At 32.1% G+C, this 25,315-nt stretch overlaps 1 protein-coding gene across 7 annotated transcripts in view; it reads left to right on the top strand.

The window, feature by feature from the left end:
* Positions 1–25,315, top strand: part of LOC123566512 (cAMP-dependent protein kinase type II regulatory subunit-like) — a 241,381-nt gene that overhangs the window by 197,518 nt on the left and 18,548 nt on the right. Inside the window, exon 1 of one of the 7 annotated variants that reach the window (XM_045360687.2) lies at positions 14,499–14,654. The exons of the other annotated variants lie outside the window; for them this stretch is intronic. The gene's annotated coding sequence lies outside the window, so the exon portion shown is untranslated. Of the gene's footprint in view, positions 1–14,498; positions 14,655–25,315 lie in introns of those variants that run through there. 7 annotated transcript variants of the gene reach the window in all.

The raw sequence follows: 25,315 nt of genomic DNA on the forward strand, positions 1-25,315 counted from the left end.
CTTGTATTACGTTTCTAATCTGAACTCATTTTTCGAACTTCTAGAATGGAAAAGCATTTGCAAATTCTATAGCAACAAATATTTAACGCCCGTACTTACCAATATATTTCATTAAGATCAAACTGATGGAATCTGTGTTGATTTATTTATAGCGATCGGAAATGTACATTACTTACGAAAACGATTCGAGACACTCGAGTGTACAATTCTATTTCCAAGTAATATAAAAACATCCAAAAATATATCTGCTTTCGAAAAATATATGACAATATATATTTCGTGATTTTCCTCTGTCTTTTAAATTCTTTGACTATTGTGACACAAAAACTTAGGTTGATAAGAGACGAATCAAGAACTCTAAGTGTTTTTTTTCTGGCTTCTTTTGGCGTAAGAATAATTAAAGTAATTGTCTAAGAATTAAAGTAAAATAAACTTCGTCGTTGAGGAAAATGCAGAGCACACCGTTGCTGCAGATCTACATTGATAACAATGCTCTGATGCTAAAATCAAAGTGTTTGTTTGTGTTTACATACAGTAAGTGTATCCGATACATTTCTTTATCTCTGTATACGCTTCCATAATTATAGCATTATAAACTTATAGTTAGTACAGGATGTGATGATTTCTCTCAAACAACCGTGTCAGCTATTTTGTTTTGCTTGGTAACGTTCTATGCTTCATCAGAACTATTTTTTTGTGTTGTATAACAGCATTTACAAATTGTCTTGGACTGATAATGCTGTTTCCAGTAACTTTGTCTGGAAAAAAAAGGTTGAGTATCAGCTACAGTGATTGGCTTGATTAATGAAATATAAAATTCTTTTCAGGAAAGGTTCCGAAGACAATTTTATGGAAATACCAAAAACCTTCCATACATTCTTTTTGTTAAACGTATTTCATGCTTGGCAAAGTTTATGTAGAAACTGATCAGAAGCAGATAATTACATAAATATCATTTTACAAGCACTTTTACGTAACAAAAATATTATTCAATCAGTGCGACATATTTCTGTGAGTTTAGACGGACTATGATATAAGAAAGAAAAGAAATATATTATTTCTTTCCAGAAAAAAAACTTAAATAATACCTGAAATTGCTCGAAAGAAAACTTAAATGCGAGTCCAATCTAGTTTTGGACTGTCAAACTACAAAATTGAAAAGAAAAATTACACCTTTGAAACACTATATGTATGATTTCAAGATGATAATTCAAACTGCTTATATAAAGTACGAAATATCTACGTATAAGGTGCGTTTTGGCTTAAATATGTGGTGACATAAATATGAATGAGTTGTGACTAAAATGGAGTCTTTCATCATCTATAATTGTTATTTGTATGCCACCACCTGTGACCGTTTAAATTTATCTGATTTTATCTTTTGCCATTGGCAGCTTTGCCATGTTACGAAACTAAAAAATGTAAAAACAGTTTTCCTTTATGTTCTTTATTGCTCGTTTCTGTCTTGCATATCTCGTAGTTTATCGCTTTAACTTTCTCTATGCAGTTTTCTGTATATTTTCACGTTTTCTGTATATTTTCACACTTACATACATTGCTATAGCTTTCAAATTAACGAGGTTACTTTGTTGGAAGATGGCTTTGATTTTATTGCTATTCACGCTTACAAATGAAAGATTTCCGCTTAATAGCAATTGTTTTGTTTTTCGTTCATGTCTTTAATGTATTTAATATATGCATATAATATATGAGAAAAATAAAGATCACTGTGATGAAACGATATTGTAGGCTCAGATGACTAGGTACTTTTCATCTCCTGCAAATTATTCACTTTTTACATATAGACATGGAAAGGGAATGCTTAATTACTACAGACTGATGTTAGCAAAGACTCTAATTGGTAAGTGGATAGTGATTTGAAAAAGAAACAAATGTTAAAAGAAATTTTAAAAATGTCCTTGAGAAATCTTAACATTTTCTATAGTGAATTTTGCCAATAAATACATAATTCAAGAAACGATGTTAAAACCCATATAACTTCACATATTGAAGTATGTTGATAACGCAATAGTAATTGAAAAATACATCCGTTGCCTACACAACTGCATCAAAGTAGGGGTCGAATGAACTGAAGTATTAGAAATCAAAGAAAACAATTTATTTAAGATGACTGTGTAATCCTTTATTGCAGGCAACATAGATTGAATTAACATAAGATTGACAGACGGTGTTCACTCATCAATTTACACTGTTTAAATAGGTTGTTCCCCTTGAGTAAAGAAGTTATAACATATCATTTCCTTCAGTATGGAAAATAGAATAGAAAATAGAATTGTAGTGTTTATTTAGTACAGCATTTAATGTTGTACTAGAAATGATTTTGTATAAAAAGTACGAAATTGGTACTTATTTATTACATCGTTCGAAAATATGTTGAGTAACGCATTCACCATGCAATGCTGGCGTTCTATAAAAAGCACTCCGTAAGTATTTGTTTTGATACATAAAACGCAAAACCATGCTCCCAGGTATATGACGAAATATGTTTTTTAAGGTTTTAATTTTAAAGGCGAAGATCACATGAAGGTCAAGGTCAAGTCCTTGTGGCAAGACCTACAAACTGACTTATATAAATATAAGTCAGTTTTTAGGTCTTGCCACAAAGATTATTGTGTGAGTATGAACTAAATCGGTGTCATTAATTTGACTGTATGCGAAACGGCAAAATCTGGCTCATTCGTACGGACGAACGGGCGAACGGACGGACAAACGGACAGATAGTTCAATCGCTATATGCCTGGGGGGTATAAAAACCCGAAAATGCCAAAAAAAGCATACGGGGAATACGTATTTGCCGATTTTCATTACAGGTCTACTTCGTGAAACAAATTGTGTGATGTCTTATGTCTTGATGCAAAAAATTTGAAAAATAATTTCTGTTGGGGCCTCTTATTTAGCATTGACAATCCATTATAACCATTAGCAACGGCATTGAGTGCATTCATGAGTGGAAAATATTGATGGTAAAATGTTGTAAGGGTTTGTTTAAATTTCAAAAGAAAATAAATAACTTTTTTCAGGTTATTTTTATATGGTTTTTGTATGCTTACAATTAAAAAACATGTGATTATCTTTCAATCATAAATTTTTTACATGTTTTAGGCTAGTCTTGATTTTTTTTTTTTTTGTATTTATAAAAGACAAAAGAATGTTCAGTAAAGGTCCTTTCAAAGTGTTGAAACCGGACTAAAACTTACGTTATACTCTATTGTATTTAATTACCTGTGGAGTCTGTTGACACTAATAGGTGAAATTCCAAAATCAGTGAAAAACTGTCAATGCGGGAGATGTCCTTTTGCTTCAGATTTATGATCATTTTTTTTTTTCATTTTTTTTTCTGCTTTTACATAAAGAGGAGTAAAAACATCTATCACTTCGCACTGCAAAAAAAATATGCCAAGTCGAATTTTAATTATTAAGGTGACATCTTAACTTTCACTTTCGTATGAAAATGAAATGCATGTCCTTATCTTCTTTCCTTTCCTTATTCCCTTTCTCAACAGCATCATACTTTTTTACCTTGCTATCGAAATTTGCATACTCTTATAGCATGCTAGATAAAAACAGGCGGCGTAATAATTCTATGTTTTGGAAAAAGACACTGAAAGAAGCAAAAAGGAACTCGTACATTCAGAGAGCTGTACCTAATAATCGATTCACTGCCTAGTTTAATGCGTAGTTTTTACATGTTTTCTAGTTATTTACAGAATAACATGCAATTATAGCGCATCATGTTATGCATAAAGTTTCATATTTTTTTTGCAAAAACACAGCTATAGAACACTATTATAAACATTTTGAAATAAGTATAATTGTAAAACTGACGTTTTAGAGTAAGAGACAACATGTTATATTGAAACACATTAAATGATGCTGTTTTCAGTAAAAGGTCAAAACAAACAAAGGACTTTACCTCTTCATTGAATCTAGTCATTCCTATATATTTGCCCCTTGCATTTTTGCCATGTGACTAAACTTTATATTTGTTAATGTAGAATATGTTTACGTCTAACATGAATATTTAATGTTTGCAAGATGAATCACGCGGAATGAAAACTGCAAAACACTGATACAGAATTTACATTAGATAGCATGAAGTAATGACACGCAGTAATACAAGAGCTGTGTCTGTTGACCTTTTAGATTGATGATCTTCGAAATCATATTTCTTCATGTCAGTTAATGACCTATTTACAGAAACTTTTCATTGATTTAAGAAACGGTGACAAAAACCGAGAGCAGCTATTAAATAATTCATCGCATTCAGACTGTATAATATTAAATTCAGGATAACACACACAATTTTTGTGGCAGCATTGCCTAGTTTTATTCTGTCTAGATCAATTATTGTAGTAGAACGGTGATTTTTTAAATTTCATTATACATAGAACAGATATTATCTAATAAATTTGAACTCTATGAAAGCACAGTATAACCTATACCCTTTTGTCATCATTTTTTTTATTTAAGACGAAAATATATTCAGTCATGTATTTAAATTAATTAATTCATCATCTTCAATGCAGTGGGTTCGAGCCTCACTGGAGGCGTTGAATTCTTCATGTGAGGAAGCCATCCAGCTGGGTAGTTCTACTCAGATGCACACCCATATGACTTATTATTGTATCGATGTGACGTTAAGCGCAACAAAAACAAAAAAAAATCAGTGCAGTGTGCTAATACTTATTTGTGTCATTATGTTAAACTTTAATGAGAATTTATTCTATTTCCTGTAAATAAGAGAATTTGAAATACTGGCTAATCTCCCATGTTACATTCAGAAGCAACCTTTTTCCATTTCAGCAACATTGTGGCAAATTGAAATATTTCTGCTTCAAGATAAACATCTGTTTTATTTACATGCATTGTTGCCATGGTAATAGTTATTATGATACTTGGCACAAAAAGGGAGTGACACCACAAACAGACAAAACCAGATAAATAAGAAATGAAATTGTACATAGAAAAAAGCTGAAGAAAAAGTTGAAGTAGCTGCAACGTTATAGAACAATAAATACTCTTTTAAAAAAAGGACATTAAGTAGAGGTGGTGCCTAGAAAATTCAAATTCGTCTGTACAGCTTATTTTGGTGTGTTGTGATAGCTAAGTGCTCCAATGTACTAAATATGTTTATGCTTTTCCTCCTATCCATGTAAACATACAAATATTTGATATTGAGAAAATGACCTTCTAAAGTATCCTAACAAAAAGGACAACTCTTGTATTGACAGTTTTTTTTATTATTGATTTTTGGATTTCGCCAATTATAGTCTATATCAAAAGTCATAGCTTGTTCATTTCTTGTCATGTTTTTAAGTAAAGATGGATTTATCATTTTAATATGTAGTGATTATCTTAAAATCTGTGATGCATGAAAAGTCCATGTCTAGTATTTAATTTGGCACCATACTGTTTCTAATTGCTGTGGTATTTTTAGTTAATTTTTAGTCCTGTTTAAAGAACTAGGTTTCATTTTCTAGTCATGTTTTTAATTTATAGATAGATTTATCATTTTAATATTGTAGTGATTATCTAAAATCTGTGATACATGAAAAAGTCCATGTCTAACATTTAATAATGCACCAATTTTTCCAATTGCTGTGGTATTTTTTCAAATTGTCTTCCTATGTCAAACTGTTTTGCATTTAAAGGACCACAATGGAAATAAGAGATTCCATGTCTCTTTTTTTGTGTTATCCTTTGTATATAATGTAGTTGACATGGATCATTATCACATGTTTGTTTCTGTTTTCATGGATAATGTATTGTGATGCCATGTTTTATACATTTTATGCAGAAATAAATCTATTTTTTTATTAAGTTAGGAGCCATAACTCTGGCCTGGCTGAGTGAGATCTCAGGTCAGGTGCACGCACAACTTCTCAGGCTGAATAACAATCCTGCGAGTCTGATTGAGATATGCTTAACACAAATTCTGACGGACAGACGGAAAATGGCAAATCTAAGTTCCCCCCCCCCCCCCCCCGCATCAAACAACTCGTTTGAAACCTACAACAAACTGTTGATATTAAAATATCATTAGCAGTTGAGACATTTTATTCACTTTGATACAATATCGACGTGTTTATAAAAGTGTAAAAAATTGATAAATTTGAATGAGGGTGAACACCACAAACTCAAGCAGTTCTTTATTTCATATAAAGTCCACTGATTTGCTAACTTTATTTTGATACTTTGCACTAAATCTGATTTTCAGAGACTTATATCCCCATGAAGAACTATGTCACTACTATAGAAAAAAAGAATGTTTACTTTTATATAAGAAAATAAATTACGATTCATTAGATACAACCCTCCAAATTTAGTCATGTTCGCTTTTTTCAATTTCTCTTTTCGAGACATAAAATTCAGACGCCGCCATTTTGATATAGCATGCGATACGAGCATGCAAATACATACTGAAACGAAGTAGAGTAAACACACCGTGCTGACCTCTTACAAAATCTACATCTGAAAATAGATTTGTACGTAGTAATAAGATGTGGAGAATGAAGTCAGAAATGCTATTTTAGTATTTAGAAGATAAATAAGCATTATTTGAATACATGCTGAAATCTAAATCGAGAACACGGCCTTTCTTACAGTTTTGAAATACTAGATTCGAAGATGTTTTGCGATACAAAAACTGAGTTCATTCTCCTTGTAAGATGATACGAATGTATTCTGTTATTTATAAAATCTCCAAGTAATTATCTTGGAGTGACGTCGACTTCAAACATTTCAGTCACGTCGACACAATAAGAACACAATGTGTGCAATAGATATTCAACACTTAATGGAATTACAGAAAATATGAATAAATCGTTTTTAGACGTGTCATTACTCAAAAATAATGATACAAAAAGTTGTCCTTCCCTAAATCCCTTCCTTTTATTAAGAAAGTCATCGGTACGTCTGCGTGACAGATTCATCTCATCAAGTCATTTTGTCCATGGTAAATCAGTTAATGATAAGACAAGTTTGAAAATACAGGAAGGGTATAAGACAAATGGATGAAACAATGTGAAATAAGATTAAGTATGCAGAATCAATGTGACAACGAATAATTAAATAGAAATGGCACCCCAAATTAAGTGTGTGAAATTGACGAGAAGTTCGACATTGGACATTAGAATGGAATAGAGAACGACATTGGACATTCAAAGCCTGAAGTTGGCGAGAAATAAAACATTCGAAATTGGATATAAGCAACAAAAACGACAATTGACATTCTAACCCAGAACGACATTGGACACTTAAACCCAGAGCGATATTGAACATTCAAGCCCAGAACGATACTGGGCATTCAAAACACACACTTCCCCAAATTTATGTTTCTAAACAATTGTATTTTTTCGTACGCTAATGTATATTCTCCGCACGTCGTCGAATGACACATCTAACAGTCTGACAGAGTCTATTTAAACGCCTGTCAAATGCAGTATGCCAATGAGTGAACCACTGTAGACTAAAATTTATGAATAATATCAAGGAAAAGAATAAGAAAAGTTCATAGCTACTATATATATTCAACCTAAGTGGGATGTCACATATGTTTGGGTCGCTTAGATTACTCAATATATAGAGGAGATTCAAGTTTTTTGCATGAATATGGTTTTTATTTTCATTGAGTGGTATGAAAATAAAATGTTTCACGAGTGGCGTTTATTATATACACAAATGATTTAAAATGTTTACATTTAGAACGAGCGACAACATCAACGATGAATTTTCCGTACAGCTGAAATTAAGTCTTATTTTAGAAATTAACAAAATACTTTACTTTTACAGCATCCGCAAAGACATTAAATATGAAAGTGAAATTGTACGAGTTGCATACAACACGCAGTTCCCGATAATTTTGACATATTGCTGAGGTTTTCTTTTCTGGCGTTTCTCAAACGTTCTCCCGAGTAATGTCGTGTACTCAAACAAATATAGGTTAGAATGTACCATAGGCGGACTGCGATCATTGTAAATTTTATATTTTGACTTGAAATAGTTTTCTTCACTATCCATATACAAGTTTTCCCCTTCGAATGATAGATCTACCAAAGTAATTGCCCAAGAAAATACCAAAGTAGTCCCGGAATACCAGTGAAAATATAGAAAATATGTTTCACTGCAGTGAAAATATAGAAAAATATGTTCCACTGCAGTGAAAAATAAATACAGTGAAAATATGAATTATATTTTATCAATATTTTCCAGTATTTCATTAGTATGTTTAAATAAATTGTTGTATATATAACAAGCTAATTTCTCCTACTTCTGGGTTTCGCTTAATTCTTTGACAATAGTCAAACTAGCTTCAGGGTAGTTATTTAATGTAAATAATTTTCTTTTCGTATAAATATCAATAAAACGATAAGCCCGACATTTATATTCTTATGTTGTCCTATTAATTTTATATAGTGTATCACGTGACTTGTAGAGTAAAAATGTCATATGCCAACAATAAATATTATATGTATACACTGAATCTTTGTCTTTTATTAATTAGCTAATCAATGACTCTGGGTATATCAGCAGGTGGTCGTATTAATGTCATTATTCCTGATTACCTGCTGTCGTTAGAAATTCTACCTGCTGTCATTAGAAATTACACATGCTGTCATTAGAAATTATACCTGCTGTCAATAGAAACTAATGCTTGTTAAAGAGTGAAAATTATTCGCAAACATACAAGTGAGAGAAAACAAGGACTATTATAAGTTCATACACAATGTTTAATTATCTAATGTTGTATCGTCAAAGGATAAGAAGGTCTTATTTTGTTTATATCCATTTCTCACCAATGCTCTCAAAATATACTTGTATTTGACCAAAAGTTGTTTAAATACCTTTTAGCATCATTATATGGATTTTACAAAGAAACAATAAATGTCAATCTATTTTTTTTTTTTTTTTTTTTTTTTGAAAGTTTTATCCTGTAAGTGCAAAAACATGCCTTTATTTTCCTTAACGCTGTTTCGGTTAACTTTCCTTTACGGACAAAAATCATTATTAAGTGAAATCTTTCCTGTCTATGTTTCCGTCAACGAGTCAGGTTAACTCATTAGGGAGAGCACATATCTATAGATCACGGGTCATAAAGTCGATCCATAGACTTGGCATATGTTCTTTGTGGGGATTTAATACAAGACTTTGTATTTAAGTCCATTCTATCTGCTGTCAGCTTATCATGACACCTCTACAATCACTCAACATTCAAGACTCTAAGAATTATTCACTGGCTTCTGGTGTGATGGGAATATCAGACTCTGATAATAAGGCTCTGCCTAGTCCGCAAAACAGTAACTCTAGAGCAGAATGCTTCCCAATTATTTCTTATATCAGTGATATATTTTTTCTTGTTTGCCGAAAATGACTAAGATAAGTTTCAATAATTATACTACCGTATTCTGTATAGAACCATTATTTTCTAAAATGTTTGTTTCCGGTATCCTACCCTAAGTATTTGGTTCGAACCCTAAATGTTTTATGGTCTTGGAGAATATTTTTAACAAAAAATTGCAAAACTGCACTTTTTATGCTTTAAACATGGTCAGAAATGTTAGAAATCAACTTACTGATGCTCTAAAGGCATAACCCCTTCAGTTATATTCATTTTTTGACACAAAAATAATTTCCGAAAAGTCCCACTAAATAATCTTATTTTAAAATAATTCCAAAAAATAACTTACCTGCCTACCTAACCTAATTGTTTAGCATGTTACCGGAAACAAACATTTTTTTAGGTCTTGCTGGGAGATAGTACTCTACCTAAGTTGCATCTTATATATTTTTTCCTGCCAGCAATCATGTCTGAAATTGGAATCTCGTACAAGTATATTTCGAAATGCAGTTATCGGATAATATGTAAATGTCTCCTAACTCTGACCAATACGTTACTTTGCGAATAAAGTCTTTGGTTGCATTTTAAGAATACGTGGTCCAAATCATGAAAGAAATAATTGGATTCTTTATCAATTTTACACTTGGGAAAATCTAATTATCTCTGCAAATAAGAGGTCGTCTTACTTCAAACGTTTGATAAAGTCTAAATGTAAATGCAACACTTAAATATGTATAATGGATGAAAAACATTCTCAACAGTTCTCAAAGGTGTAGGCATATAAGATATTAAGCTGTGATATAAGGGTATTTAAGTGTGACGGTTTGAGCGGTGGTGACACTGGTCGTTAAAAAAGGATGATCCAGTGTGTTGTTTTATACGTTTGTTTTGATTTTTTGTCTTATTTTCTTACTTCGTTGATGTAGCTTTTTGTATATGTCTATGATTTGTTTCTAATATACTAAACTGTAAGACTGAAAGCGAACCCATGGCTAAGGCCTTATATATTGTGGTGGTAGAAAGTCACACCTGAAACAACTCTAGTTACACTTTATACACATTATCTTTTGTCACAGTATTCTAGTGTCTTTCTAATTAGTGTTTTATAAAATAAAATTTTATATTCAAACGACTTACAGAGAGTATATTATATATTGTTTCCCATATAAGCATTGACCAATCGATTTATAGCCGATGCATTAGTACGATTCATTACCGATTCATTAGCACGATTTATTACCGATTCATTGTACCAAGGAATTTTCATTTCAATTTCAGCATACCCGATTTGTTACCGATTCATTATTTAACAAAACAGAGACCTGATTTGTTAACGATTTATTAACCGATTTGCTACCGATTTATTAACCCGATTTGCAACCGACTTATTATTCAACAAAACGAAGACCTGATTTGTTACCGATTTATTACCCCGATTTGTTTACGATTTATTACCGATTCATTAGCTCATTTGCATACCATTTGAATCGTGAACAAATCGTGAACAAATCGCATGATTTGTTCACCATTTATTACACCGATTCATTCCAATCTTTTTTTTGTTTGGGGGGGTCTTTCGTTTAGAAATTTGCAAGAAGAGTAAAGTTGAATAACAAAGGTTAGCTTCATATTGAATATTTCGTCTGAAAATTATCTTTTGCCGCCAAAAAAAAATGTACGTACTTCTTCTATGTTCTTGACCAGTACTGTATCGTATTTCTTCTTAAAAGCTTTATCTTGTACATTGTCTCTTAATGAGTTCATAACGATTCAGATTGAAAGCATTGTCACTAGTATATTCTGCATGGCTTTTGAGACATTAGGACTTATTCCATAATATATGACACTGTCAAAAACGAAGACTTTCGTCTAAGATCAAAAACATAAATCTTGACAAACCTAAGGCGGTGCCCCACGGTGTTCCTTTATTTGTTCGTTTTGTCCTCGTGTGTTTGCTTTGTATGCGAGTGCGCGCGCGTGTGTGTGTGTGTGTGTGTGTGTGTGTGTGTGTGTGTGTGTTTGTAGTGTGCACGTCTGCGTGCTGTGGGTTTCGTTTTTGGGAGGCTGCGTGTTTGGAACATGGCATTCCCTGTTTGATATTTTCTTTGTTGTTTTTTTTTTTGCAAAAAAAAATGCAAATTTTCAGCGAAGCTCGCTATTAACTGTTGTCAATAATTTTCCAGTCTTTGTTTATAACTTACCTATTTTGCAACAGTAATGCGTCATATAATAATCTAAAAATGCATTATTTGTGTAGTAAGTTTACATGTGGAAGTTTCCTTACATAGAACTGCAAAGGATTTAACTGTTTTGAAAACATCAGGGACTAAATGTGCATGCTCATTCGGCAGTGTTGATACTAGTGCAAAACTAGTACTGTATTCTGGGCATTGTTTAGTCAGAATATGTCACTGAGATACTTGACATATTAATGAAAAGCAGACAAAGCTTTACAAAGGCGACCGTGGCATATTGTGCATGATCAATCACGCTTTGTTAAAAAATAATATGTCACGACAAGCTTTGTTCAAAAACAAATGGAAACAAAATAATATGTCATGGCAACAAGGACGACGTTTGTCTGTTTGACATCATTTTGAAACTTTTATTTGAAGAATAAAATACATTCTCAACAAATAAAAGCGAATTTTGTACACTGATACTTTCACGCCGCCAATCCTTTCAATACTATACAATTGCATTACGGAATGTTCGTCGTTATACATTGTCATGGTATGGCAATTGTTTTGATCTGTTGAAACGGGGGAATATAACAATCAAGTAACAATATGCTTACCATCTATGAAGTTATATTCAGATTATGAGTTCTATATGGATTACTCTCATCAATAATTTAAACGGAGAATAGCAATTCAACCTCAACATGTTGGGGTTTGTTTGCTCAATTAGCGTTAGCCAATAAATGCAATAGCGAGTTGTGTCCTTTTGGCTATCAATTTCAATTACATTATTTGTGAATCCATGGCTCAAACGTTAAAGGGCCGACTTGGCTATAAATTAGCTTCCAGAGTCTTTAGGTTTTCCCTGACATTAATGCCCATTTTATCATAATGTTTATCGCATTTCAATGATCAGCCATTACCAGGTACACACTAAGGCAATAATGCTGGACATGGTTGCTCTCTGACCATCTGGGTTCCTCTCAGAGAATATGTTCATGCTCCAGTGTGGAATTGCACTTGTGATACAGAACAAAATATTCATTCAAATGTCATGTGCAATGATATATAAAAAAAAATTATAATTATACCAGTAATTCGATAATTTACAGTTCAATCACTGTGAATCATTTTGTAGTACAATCACTAGGTCTGGGAACTAAAACCCACACTACTTAGTACTTGAGTTTCTGTTTCTCTGAAATATATCTTTTATCGTTTTCATCATTGGGGTTAGATTTTATGAAACACATACTAAGATCTATTGTATTTCAAAGTAATTAAATGTGATATTAGTAATTTATTTACATAAATATCAGAAAATTATGGACTTACAGTCAACTCGTCTCCCAGTCAACTCGTCCCCTATTTGGTCGTTTCGTTCCCCTCGGTGGTTTCAAATTGGTCATTTCGTCACCCTTTTTGAGGTGACACGTACATTACTATCTATGTGCATGACTGAGATGAATGTGATGAAAGAATTTATTTCAATAGATATAAGACAACTAGGGAGAGCATTGGTCTACGGATCATGGGGCCGACAGTTCAATTCCCGGGCAGGGCGTATGGTCTCCGTGACAGTTTGATAAAGGCATTGTGTCTGAAATCATTCGACCTCCTACTTGATAATTCATGTGAAAGTTGGGGGTTACATCAAGAGAACAGGTTTGTACCGGTACAGAATCCAGGAACACTTATTAGGTTAACTGCCCGCCGCAGTTACATGATTGAAATACAAATACTGTTGAAAAACGGCATTAGACCAAACAAACAAAATAACACAATTATGAATGTGATAATAGTCGGGGCTTTCCCCTATAAATCTACCCCCCACCCGTAAAAGGAGGTACTCCCAAAGCATAAAAACAAATGTCTTTATTCAGATTCCAAAATGAGTGTTACCTTTTTTTTGCTGTTTTAAAATAGTTTTGATAAATGTTATGTATATTTTTGGTTACCAAAGGAACAGTTATGCTGTTTAACAATTACTGAAATACTTTATTATGCAATCTATTAATATTTTACACAAAAAATATTTTTACATAGATTTTGAAATTTGAAATATTTCCACAAGAGCATTATCCAATTCCATGGTTTTAGTTGCATTCCCAAAATGATGAAGAAAAGGCCGATAGTAATTTATTTACATAACTTAAATGTCTGCGCATATACATGTATAAAATAAAATTAAAAACGGATGAAAAAAACAATAATATACAGTAAATTTACATATATGTAACAATAAATGTATTTACAATAAATTACATATCAAATATTCCCAATGAAATGGATTTATTTCATGGAAAGATAATATCAATATACATGTATAATGAATAATAATATACTCTAGAAATATCATAAGCCGAATCAATTAGGACAAGTGAATGGATAACGACATGGAAACAGTAATAAACGTACACTATTGTAGTTTATTTTGTGTTATAAGTAGTTGCATTACTTCATGTCTTTTTTAGTTTGACACAAATACCGTAACGTCATAATAACGTTAGTGCTGAATAGTTTAATTTGTTTATTTTCATCTTGTTTTTTTTTTTGTTGGGGGAGGGGGGGGGGGTTATATTTTGAGATTCAGAGTTCAACTTTTGTATTCTCTCAGCTATTTATACAGCATACATGCTTGGTGTGAAATTTCAACATGTAACAACACACACCTGATTCCGAAAACTGACCAAATTAATTGCTCTCTTGCAATTCATGCTGGGCGTAATGGCCATTAAATTTCCATGTTATAGCTGTAAGCAGATAAGTGATAAAAGTTGCCTGGAGAACCAAGTCGGCCCTTTAATGCAAATGAACAAATATTGATTATTATTTCCCGATTTATTCTCGGAGATATTGTCAGTGTTCACTTTATTCCGAATCATCAGTAATAATTGCATGTTTGAGGTATTAACACACAATTTCCTCTCGTGCACCTGCTTTCTTCTAGCTGCTGCTTCTGTAAATTCAGAATTATTTGTATAGAAAACTGTGAATTCATATGTCATTGACTAGTTCTAAAATAAATTTTGAGTAAATTCTTATCTATACATTCAATCAATGCCTCGTTAGGGTATACGGAGACAGTTGATGAGGTTGGATATAACAGTTAGAAGGTTGGTGAAAATGTTTCCGTTTCAACACTCACTTGTGTCTTACAGTTTATACCATAACATCTATTCATATCCCAAATCTTCTCAAACCATTCTTTACTTTTTAGCTATTTTTGTTTTACATATTACTTTCTGTAAATATTGATTTATTTTCAAAGAATAAGAATTGTATATTCATCTACCAAAGTATAATTATCAGGTGCAAGAAATAAGTCGCCAGAGAATCAGTTTTCCTATAGGTATTTATAGACTTTCAGTATTCGTGTATTCAGTAAAGATATGTCAAAGTCTCAGTTTAGTATTTCGTATTTTAGAACTTTTATCAGATTTATCTGAGATATTTCTTATGTCATCTCATTATGAAATCTATATTTAAGAAATAACAAGGTCCCAAGTGTGGTTTATCGTAGAATAACCCGTGTTTTAAGTTCTTATGAGTAAGAATATATCACGAAGGCCGTAATGGTAACTATTTTTTACGACCGTGCTACGCACCTGGATCGGGTGACGTCATTGCACGCGAGTGGTTTATTGCAGAATAACCCAAGATAGAGTTTGCTCTACATGTATGTACATTATTTGCTGGTCGTGTTAGAATCATAATTAACTCTAGAAGAATACTTTACTGGTTGGTGCGAATTAGAATATCAAACTCGAACTGTTGAGACGGCAACACAGCTCTTCAGAGGCTACGAACCTACAACAAGCGATATATTTTTCCAGTGGTAGTGTAATAGTAAACGCATTTATTCATAAGTTATATTAATTACACATCCGAACTTTCAACCAGTGACAGAATGAGAGGATGTTTTATTTTTCTAGTGGTAGCATGTTTATAAGTTATATTACGAGGGGCATTATACAGCCTAGTTTTTTAACGTATTCAACGGGCACCGGCGTCAAAATTAATGACTGGCGTCCTATATTCCATCATAATTATCTGGTGATTTTATTTTGTAATAAATTTGTATATATATCACTCTAAAATAGAAATTGTTGTACCAAAGGAATTAGGTTAATAAAGTTACTTCTGGAATTGTGATTTCTTCTGATTAGTGTAGATTAGTGTATCCAAAAAAAAGACAAATATCATAACGCCAAGCACAATAAAGTGTTCTATTATCCATTGGTAGTAAAAAGTCAAAGTCTCTATAGAAATAGCCACTTTGCTGGAATCCATTTGCCGGTTAAAAGTTCCCGGTTTTTGTTAATTATGCATATCCAGGTTTACCAGATTTCAGATTTCAGATTTATTGGCATATCGGCATATACAATATACCTTTGGCCATTTACAGAAATAAAAAGGATGGCCAAGATATCACAAAATGTACAGTAAAAACAATTATAGGTTCTAAATATATATATTAATCATTAAGAAACAGCAATATCTGTAAGTGTTTCCTTTCTTAATTGCATAGCATAATATACATATTTGGCTGTATTTCTAATAATTTTATTATTACTTGAAGATAATGTCCTTGCAAATTTATTTATACATGCAAATGACTTATCAATACCATACTTTTGACGAAGATTTCTATAAATTGGACAGCATAACAGAAAATGATATTCTGATTTTACATTTTGTGTACAAAGTTTACAAACACGTAAGCTTCTTTCAACTCCAGAAAATCTTCCACTTTCAATTTCAAGATAAATGAGAACAAAGCCTAAAACGAGACATTTCTTTTCTATGTAAATCATTACCTACTACATCTAAATATTTTTCAAATTTATACACCGTTTTAAACTTTCTATAATAAAACAATTTCAACTGGTTACTTACCACATCATTCCAGTCTTGTACATACTGATCACGTAATCTTTGTTTTAACATTGGCATATAATTAATATCATAGTTCTGATTATTCCAAAAATAACTATATCCTACGGTATCCAGTTGTCTTTTAACAGCTGAAGCCCAAGTAGATTCAATATTGTTATTTAACAAATCACATTATTCTATAAAAATGTTGTGTACAAGTGACTGGGGAGTTTTCATTATATTTAACCAATATACTTAAGAGATCGCTCTTTACATATAACAGAAAGAGGGAAACGACCAAGCTCACCAAGAACAGCCGCATTGGAAGTCTGAGGACGAACCCCTAGAATGATTTTACAGAACCTAAGATGAATTTTGTCGATTTCCTTGTAGTTATATATTCCCCATACTTCTGAACCATACAGAATTATTGGAGTCACAAGAGAATCGAACAAAGACACTTTTGTTTTAATGTCCATCTTAATTCGATTAAATACAGACAACAGGTTATTATATGCTTTCAGAGCCTGATCATTTATAGTTTTAACAACATTTAACATAGTACCTGTGTAATTAAATTTCACTCCAAAATAGCAAAAAGAATCTACTATTTCGACATATTCTCCATTTATAAACCATCTATAATTATTTCTAGATTTTCTCTTTTCAAATATACAAATTTTAGTTTTATTAACATTTATTTTCAACCCCCATTTGCGTGAATATTCAAAAAGATTATTGAGTTGGAGTTGAAGAGTATCAGGATTGGTAGTAATAATGCAATATCATCAGCAAATAGTAACATCTACATAGATAACAAGTTTATATCGTCATTACCAATTATATTCAGACTAAGTCAAGCATTTGAAATGATAAAATGATAATAAGATTTTTCCTAGTGTAAAATATACTTTTGATTAAAGTACACTTTTTAAACCAAAGCAAAATTTGTAAGCTGGAATAACAATTTAAACATGTACATGCATTTCTTAGAATCTGACTGATCATGTCCTTTAGTTGTACCAGCAAACTAGTTCAAACCGATTTAAAATAATGATTTATATCTGTTAAGAGAGATGTGTCATAAAATGACTGCGGAATTGACAGTCAAATTATGCTACAACTTAGGATATAAACGCATGACAATCCCAGTAATGGGACAGATGTTCTTCAAGTTTCCTGCCTTATTGCTCAAGCCTTATTGTTCAAGAATGATCCAACAAGGTATCATTTATGAGCATCAGATATTAGATTACGAAGATATGAGTCGTACCATGGCAAAACCAACATAGTTGCTTTGCGACCAGCATGGATCCAGACCAGCCTGCGCATCCGCGCAGTCTGGTCAGGATGCATGCTGTTCGCTTTCAAAGCCTATTGCAATTAAAGAAACTGTTAGCGAACAGCATGGATCCCGGCCAGACTGCGCGGATGCGCAGGCTGGTCTGGATCCATGCTGGTCGCAAAGCCGCTATGTTGATTTTCTCATGGCGCGGCTCATATATCTTTTAAACAAGCTGGTACATCAATACCAAAGTATACTTTTGCCAGACATGTTTCAAAGCTCGTTCCGATGTATGCATGTATATATGAGATAGTATTGAACTAAATTATTTAACTTATTTTATCAAAATACCTCGCACAAACACAGCCTTTATCCTATATCTTGAGTATTCAACTGTAATGGGCAGCATAAGGATGAAAACGTTTTATATGCATTTTACTTGTCTGGCGATTGTCTTTTAACGACACACATTTTGATGTTTAGCAATTACTTCGACGAAACCGTCGTCAGATAAGAAAAGCTATTTTCCTATTCATTTAGACAATGACGTCAACCACTCTCTAAAGAATCAGGCTGAGATCATAATTTCATTGCTTTTTACAATTAATTTACGTTATAACACGGTCTCTGTTGCAAGTTTAGAGTTCGTACGGCCGTGAAAACTAGTAAACAGAAACCCTTTTTATAGAAATAGCAGGCAAAGTTTGCCAGGCTTGGCACAAGCAAAACAAAGTGCTGCTTAATTAGCGTTTTTTTAAGCATAACCATAAGGTGAATTTTATTGCAAAAGATCAAGTAAAAAGCCAAAAGACGTACCGTCACTTGTCGTGTCCTTTGCGTCGTGCTTTAACGTCAGTGCAAACAAGGAACGTTGAAAATGTCGCAAATTTATAATTTATCTACTGTAACTTTTGGCATTTTGTGTTAGCAGATTTATGTACTGTAACACATGATTACTTTAATTAAAATGACATATCTATTATCTGTATGTTTTACATTTTTGCGAACCTTGACTTTTTTTGAGAAATTCCCCAATTTTAATTATTCACGATTAAGCAAGGTGAACAAGAGTTTTGCTGCTAGTTCTTGCATGAGACAGATCTGTACAATTTGCAAATCTAAGTGGGTTGTAATTGCCTAGCTCCAGCTAACGTATTTTAAATGATAATCATTCCAGGCGTCAGTAAGATTCCTGGATAGATTGGCGAGTTAAAACAATCGTTACTTAGTTTGACATTTATTATGATCACTCAGAAACAATAAGTCATGTATAAGGCATGCATCTCCGTAAAAGCTAAATCCTACATTAATGTTTTTTTTTTTTTTTTTTTTTTTTTTTTTTTTTTTTTTTTTTTTTGATAAAACGCACTAAACAGTGACAAAAACAAATGATCAATTTTAATCCCATTCACAATAAATAAACATAACAATATTTTGACATCAGTCTCTAATGTAACATGGAGAACTTAAGAGTAATGAGATTGCTTCTCATTACAGTTCCCTATTTCATCAATTAATTGCACAAAGTTTGCCTTTACGATAATATATCATCTCTTGAGACTGAGGACATATTTATTGGGCGTTCAATATTGATACAGTGATAATTGCACGGTGTACAAGAGAATGTGAAAATAAAATATTACGTTCGGGGGAAAACAGTTTACCATGATGGCATTGCTTCTTATTGGTACAAATCGAGGGACAATGGAAAATGGTAGGCATGAAAAACTTCAGTTTATTGTGATATCGTGAATTTTTGAAATCATTTGCATGTGCATTTTTGTTGTTGCTGTTTTTGGCAGAAAAGGAAACTCGTTCATGACTATTTACATATTTTTCTCACTGTGTTTAATACCGAGCTTTACACTATTTGGTAATTGTCAAATATAATCAAAGCACAGAGCTACTGATGGGGCGGTTATCTGTCAGTCTGAGGGAAATTTAAGGTTCAAATCCCGCTATCAACTTGACTGTTTATGATTGTGGTCTAGTCCTGTTCCTTCCTTAATACGATGATTAGGGAAATTGACCACCGCAAGAAAAATTGACCGCCTTAATATAACCTGAAATACTGTTGAAAACGGGTGTTTAAACAAATATCGCTTACATCTACACCCCTGAAGCAAATTAGAGACAAAGCATATTTTACAATATTACTTTCAGCATTCAACATTCAGCAGAATGTTTCTTAAATGAACTTATTTAGTATAAAAATGTTTTAAAAAAACTGCCGTTAAATCAAATAATATTATAGTGTCGATTGTAAATGTAAACATTATTCTCTAACAAAGTATAACATGTACGCTGTCTCGGTATACAAATTGTAGAATGTGGTCATTTATTTCTTCTCACGTTACTGTGGCAGTTCCACGCAGCGCTTACCTTCCCTTGAACCTAACACCTGATCTGGAAGAATCGATTTTTAAAATTTATGCTTCCCTTTTACATTCAGTACATTTTGTTTTCATTATTTATTGTATTATATGCAAAACCATATCTAGTAAAAGTTATGTCTTTATTTAAAATGTAATTATAATGCACAGTATAATTCATATCATCATTTGTTATGAATGAAACTGTGCTCGGAACCAGGTTGGTTTCGTTATGTTTGTTTGATGAGTTACTTATAGACCGAGGTCATAGCTATAACGAAGTGGTCGCTGGAAACCCGTTTCCATTTAAAACAACAAAAACATTATCTAAGTGTTTCGATAAAAGTTTAATTAGAAATTATATTGTATATATTTTTGTTATATAATTATATTTCGCATGATTTATTAGCTTTATCTCTGCATATTACAGTGTGTGTATAATGTCATTGAGTTTTACCTTACCAAAGACGAAAAAGTTCAATTCATACGGATATTTCATTCATAGGGCGCTAATTAATTTACCTTCATTATGTAATATTTTCTAATGTTATCTGAACGGATAACAGAAAGCTGTATGACATAATCATTTACAGAATCACGATGAAATTATAGCATTCTATATATTTTAGACAGCTATAATATATGCCATACATGTTATTACTGTTCTGCTGAAATGTTAGAACTATTACGGGGGCAATTGTTTACTGGTTTCTTGTAGGCATATGGTATTAAGAGAATCTAAACGTACTTCACATGTTATTAGAGTAAAAAACTGACTTTTATGGCAGCCATTGATAAGATTGTGTGATGACGACCATACATATTTTAAGTATACAAACGACTGTCTACCACAATCAAATTAAGTTATTTACATTTTTATGTTCAGTAACGTCATTTCTTCACATTTGCAAAGATTACTAATTATTGTGATATAACACTCAAACGAAGGTATGCCCAAACCGTCAGACACTATGAGACATTAGATAAAACACGAATTTATTGTTTACTGGTTTGTGCCCCTTATGGTCATCTCCTTTTATTCCTTGCTCTCTTCAGTTAGCTAATTCATCCCGGTTAACGAAACAATAATAAAGTGTGGAAATAATGAGAAAAATATAAATAAAATTAAAAATGCAGCCATGTTTTGATTCTAGAATTTTAGTAAGAGCATTGAGTACATAAAAAATTAAGAAACATGATCTGATCGTTTATTCGGTTTTGGATCAGACAGTATGTTTTATAGTGATGAATGTATTGTCGCTTTTGCAAATCCCACTTTGTGGTTTTCCTTTGTTTAGCTGTAGTTTGTATCTAATTGAACAGCACTTAATATGCGTTTGTTCACAAAGATTTTACCCGCTTTACAAATGCGTCTACAATACATTTATACAAGTTTGCTTGCACAGTAGTGTCAAGTTATCATATCGTATGAAACAAACAACCTTTGTGACGACGTTTCAAATCATGTAGCTTTAGTGAATATTTTATTTGATGTTTTTGTTTTATTGCAGTTATTTTGCTTGATGCTCATTTTCTCAATATTAGACTCAGCTGTATAATGCATCCTTTACTTGTTGGATGCAATGATATAAAGGATAATATCCTAATGTTGGCTTCAATGTTACATCGTTATGTATTTCACTGATACAGTATTTTCACAGGTGACGTATCCAAGTGTGAAAATGCAGATCATGGTGTTCACGAGTGACATAAATTTCGATCTTATGTGTAAAACAATTACATTTTATTTTTATTATATGATTTTCACAGTTAAAGCAAAATTATACTAACTTTATCCGCACAAGGTCACGTGCATGGCGTCATAGCGTCACAATGTCAAAAAATGTTAAAAATGTTAAAAAATGTCAAATAGTTCTTTGAAGTTTTCATATGTCTTTTACACTTGTTTACGATGGAACATATATCTTTATAATCATCTTGGTATTTATATACATCTATATCTTTACTATTTATAATTAATATTCATTCACATTCAACTGTAGAAAATAAAATGATATTTTCTCTGCTTTGAAACAGTGAAAACGTCAGTTTTGTTTCAATGATACAATGCAATCGTCTGATAAAATTATAGATTAACTGCATTTTTGCGTTACTAAAATAGTACTGAATACCTTACTGAACCCTTTACAGGAATAGAAGAAACTGATATTTGTCTCGTTCCATCAGTTCTATGTCTCAAGTGAGTATGTCTGGTTTCAGATACACAAATTGTTTACTTTAAGGGAACGAATATTTTTATGAATGACGCTGCTTATAAATAATTCATAAAAAATAAACGAGTTTTGTGCGTTTTTCAGTCTAGCAAAATATTTAACCTCTTAACATTTTGGAAATCTTATATATATCTCTTTACAATATTTTCAGTTGCAAAACACCTAGGATAAGTTTGCATCGTAGAAACGATAATGTTGGACATAAATGGATTCGTTTTCCGTTTAGCCTTTCATTTTGTCATTAAAGCCGTGACGCATGTTGAAACACATCTCTATCAAATACGTATTGACAAAAAATACACTCAAAAGCTATACTACAGTCTTTTCATTGTTTTCGGTTAACTTTAACAAAGAATGTAACTGTTGTCGTCCAAATACACATTTCCACACATTTATCTCTTGAAACAGTTGATCAAATGTTATTGCGAAATGATTTAGCAATGATTTAGCAATATGAGCCTGTTTTGCCCCAAACGAAACACGAGACCATGTTTAGTCGGTTTTACTGCCTGTTGAATAAGTTTCCTGGAAATTTGATGATCTAGAGCTCTTTAACATTCCTAATAGATCAATACTATTCCTGGTTTATTATCAGCTGAAATTTGATGTATGGAAAAGAGGATTAAAGAAAAACTTCTGTTGTTATCTAACTGTTCAAACTGATATTTGTAATAAATATTCTTCATTAAGACATATTTAAAATCTGCAGCCAGTTGGCAATAAATGGTTACTCATAGAGGAAGTGTAGCTGTGCTAGCTTAAAATCAGCGAAAACATTCTAACTGTTTAAAACATCAGTGTTTCTCCGGAGTTATTGATAACGTAACTAAATTATGTTTTCACGTTAACAACTTTTCAAATCTAACCTTTAACCCTTAGGATGACCTCAAATTGGGTGTACATGCATCTCTTCACAAAATACAAACCTGGTTCGGTACAACTTACCGTTGAAAAGTGTCAACGCAATTCCTTTGTTGTTTTTGTACGGAAAAGAACGTTTTCAAATTAATTGACTAACAATATCACTGTCCTAAACTAGGCAAGACCATAGAATTCATTTAGCCTGTTGCAGACTTACACATACAAACACTTGCAAAATATGATATTTATCGTGTACATAGTTTTACGAGCTCAATGATTTCCACGTACACATGTACTTTACTTATTTTTTACGAGGTATTTATGCGTAATGTATACTTTCACCAGATATCACTTTCATATTGAAATACAAGATACCGGCTGAATACAAAGCGAAGCGAAAGTACGATTTCATGTGTACTTTTATAAAAGTAACACTTTTTTCAGTTCTCTCAAAATACGAATGTTGCATTTATATCATTGTGATATTTCCTTAACAACAGTGCTTCTTTGTGTTATTTATGACAGCTTCAGTTTGTCGACAGATTTTTTTTTATTTTATCTTTGTGTGAAACAGTGTTAAAAAGGAAAACAAAACATCACTCGTGTAACATTCGTTTCTCACATCGCAGCCTACGGTAAGTTTGATGTTCCAGTAAATGGACTAGATCTGTTTCTGTCAATGTACTAGAGTAAATCTCAAAGTTTGCAGGGTGTTGCCATGAATGTGACATGTTTGATTCATGTTTTATTTGGCATAATTTGCTTCTGATGCCGTACTATACATTGGCATTATATCACTACATAGTTTATTGTATAATTATTTGTCACGTAGCAGTCTTAATTGCACAACTGTTGTTTTGTGGAAAATGAAACATAAAATAATGTCATTATTTGCCAGATTCTCTTGGGAAATCAAACGAATAGGGAGATAATAGTAATCTCATGTTTTAAAAAAGCAATTCATTCAAATGAATTTCCCTTTTAAATTCTTTAATTCATTTTGTAAATGTAGACGTTTCATTCCTTTTCGCTTTGTACCAATCAACAATAATCAGTACACAAATCCAGCACAAAGAATGATATATCTTCTCATTTTCCTCGGGCTTGTACGGTATTATTCAGTTGCGATCATATCATATTTGTTTCGTGGAATTAACACTTGTTTACACCCGTGGGAAGCCTCATATTTATCATTTAACCACGACTAGTCTCAATTGTAGTTTCAAACTCTTAACAGTGCCATTATGTCTCACTGCGTTATTTCTACCCTTTCAAATTACTATGTTTATCTTTCAAAGCTGAAATTTTGAAGAAATTTTCTTCACAGTTGCAGGACTAAAATGCTTTTAGTTAAGTCACAGAAGAACGTACTTAGAGACGCGACGTCAAGAAAGTCGTTAAAGCAGTATGACGGCGTCTTGTTTATTGTATATAATTTATGCAACAATTAATGTATATCAATGACTTAACATCATACATTGGAATAATTAGAAAGAATAGTGTGAAATGGTTTTACCAAAAATTAACTTAACCGTGTATTTTCGTTTTATCTACTAGTATAAACCTATGCATTATTATCACGGTGTTTAGTGTTTTACAATTTCGAGTAAAATATTGATTTTTAAGATATTGTAGAATTTGATTGGCCTTAGACAACTGAATTACAATATACTAGTTTCTAAGTTCTGTATGAACTCAAGAAAAACAATGATTCTGTAGTATTTTAAATTACTTTTTATGCCATAATGATATCATGTCACTAATACAGTTTTTTCTCACAGAATGGCCTATAATAGTATTATATTGACGTTGCTATTATTCCTTTTACAGTAAACGAGAAACACACTATTGATTGTCGCATGCACACATTTTATAGATTTTCTAATTATTTGGAGACTTTTTATAGATATAAATACTGACAGCAGCTCTGTTTTTATAAATAATGATCTTCAGAATGTGCATTTGAAATAGGAAATAAACAATGTGTTTATCTAAAATGTGCCCAGACAAATATTTACGGTAGGCGTAAAAGTGTAAAAATACTGAACTTACGGAGAACATAGACAGCGAAATACAATACTGGCCGGGCTGATTACTGTTACAGCTGGTGAAACAAATCTTCTCTTCGGTGAACAGATAGAGATAAA

The sequence above is a fragment of the Mercenaria mercenaria genome, chromosome 8, assembly GCF_021730395.1.
Source record: "Mercenaria mercenaria strain notata chromosome 8, MADL_Memer_1, whole genome shotgun sequence".
NCBI classification, from domain to species: Eukaryota; Metazoa; Mollusca; class Bivalvia; order Venerida; family Veneridae; genus Mercenaria; species Mercenaria mercenaria.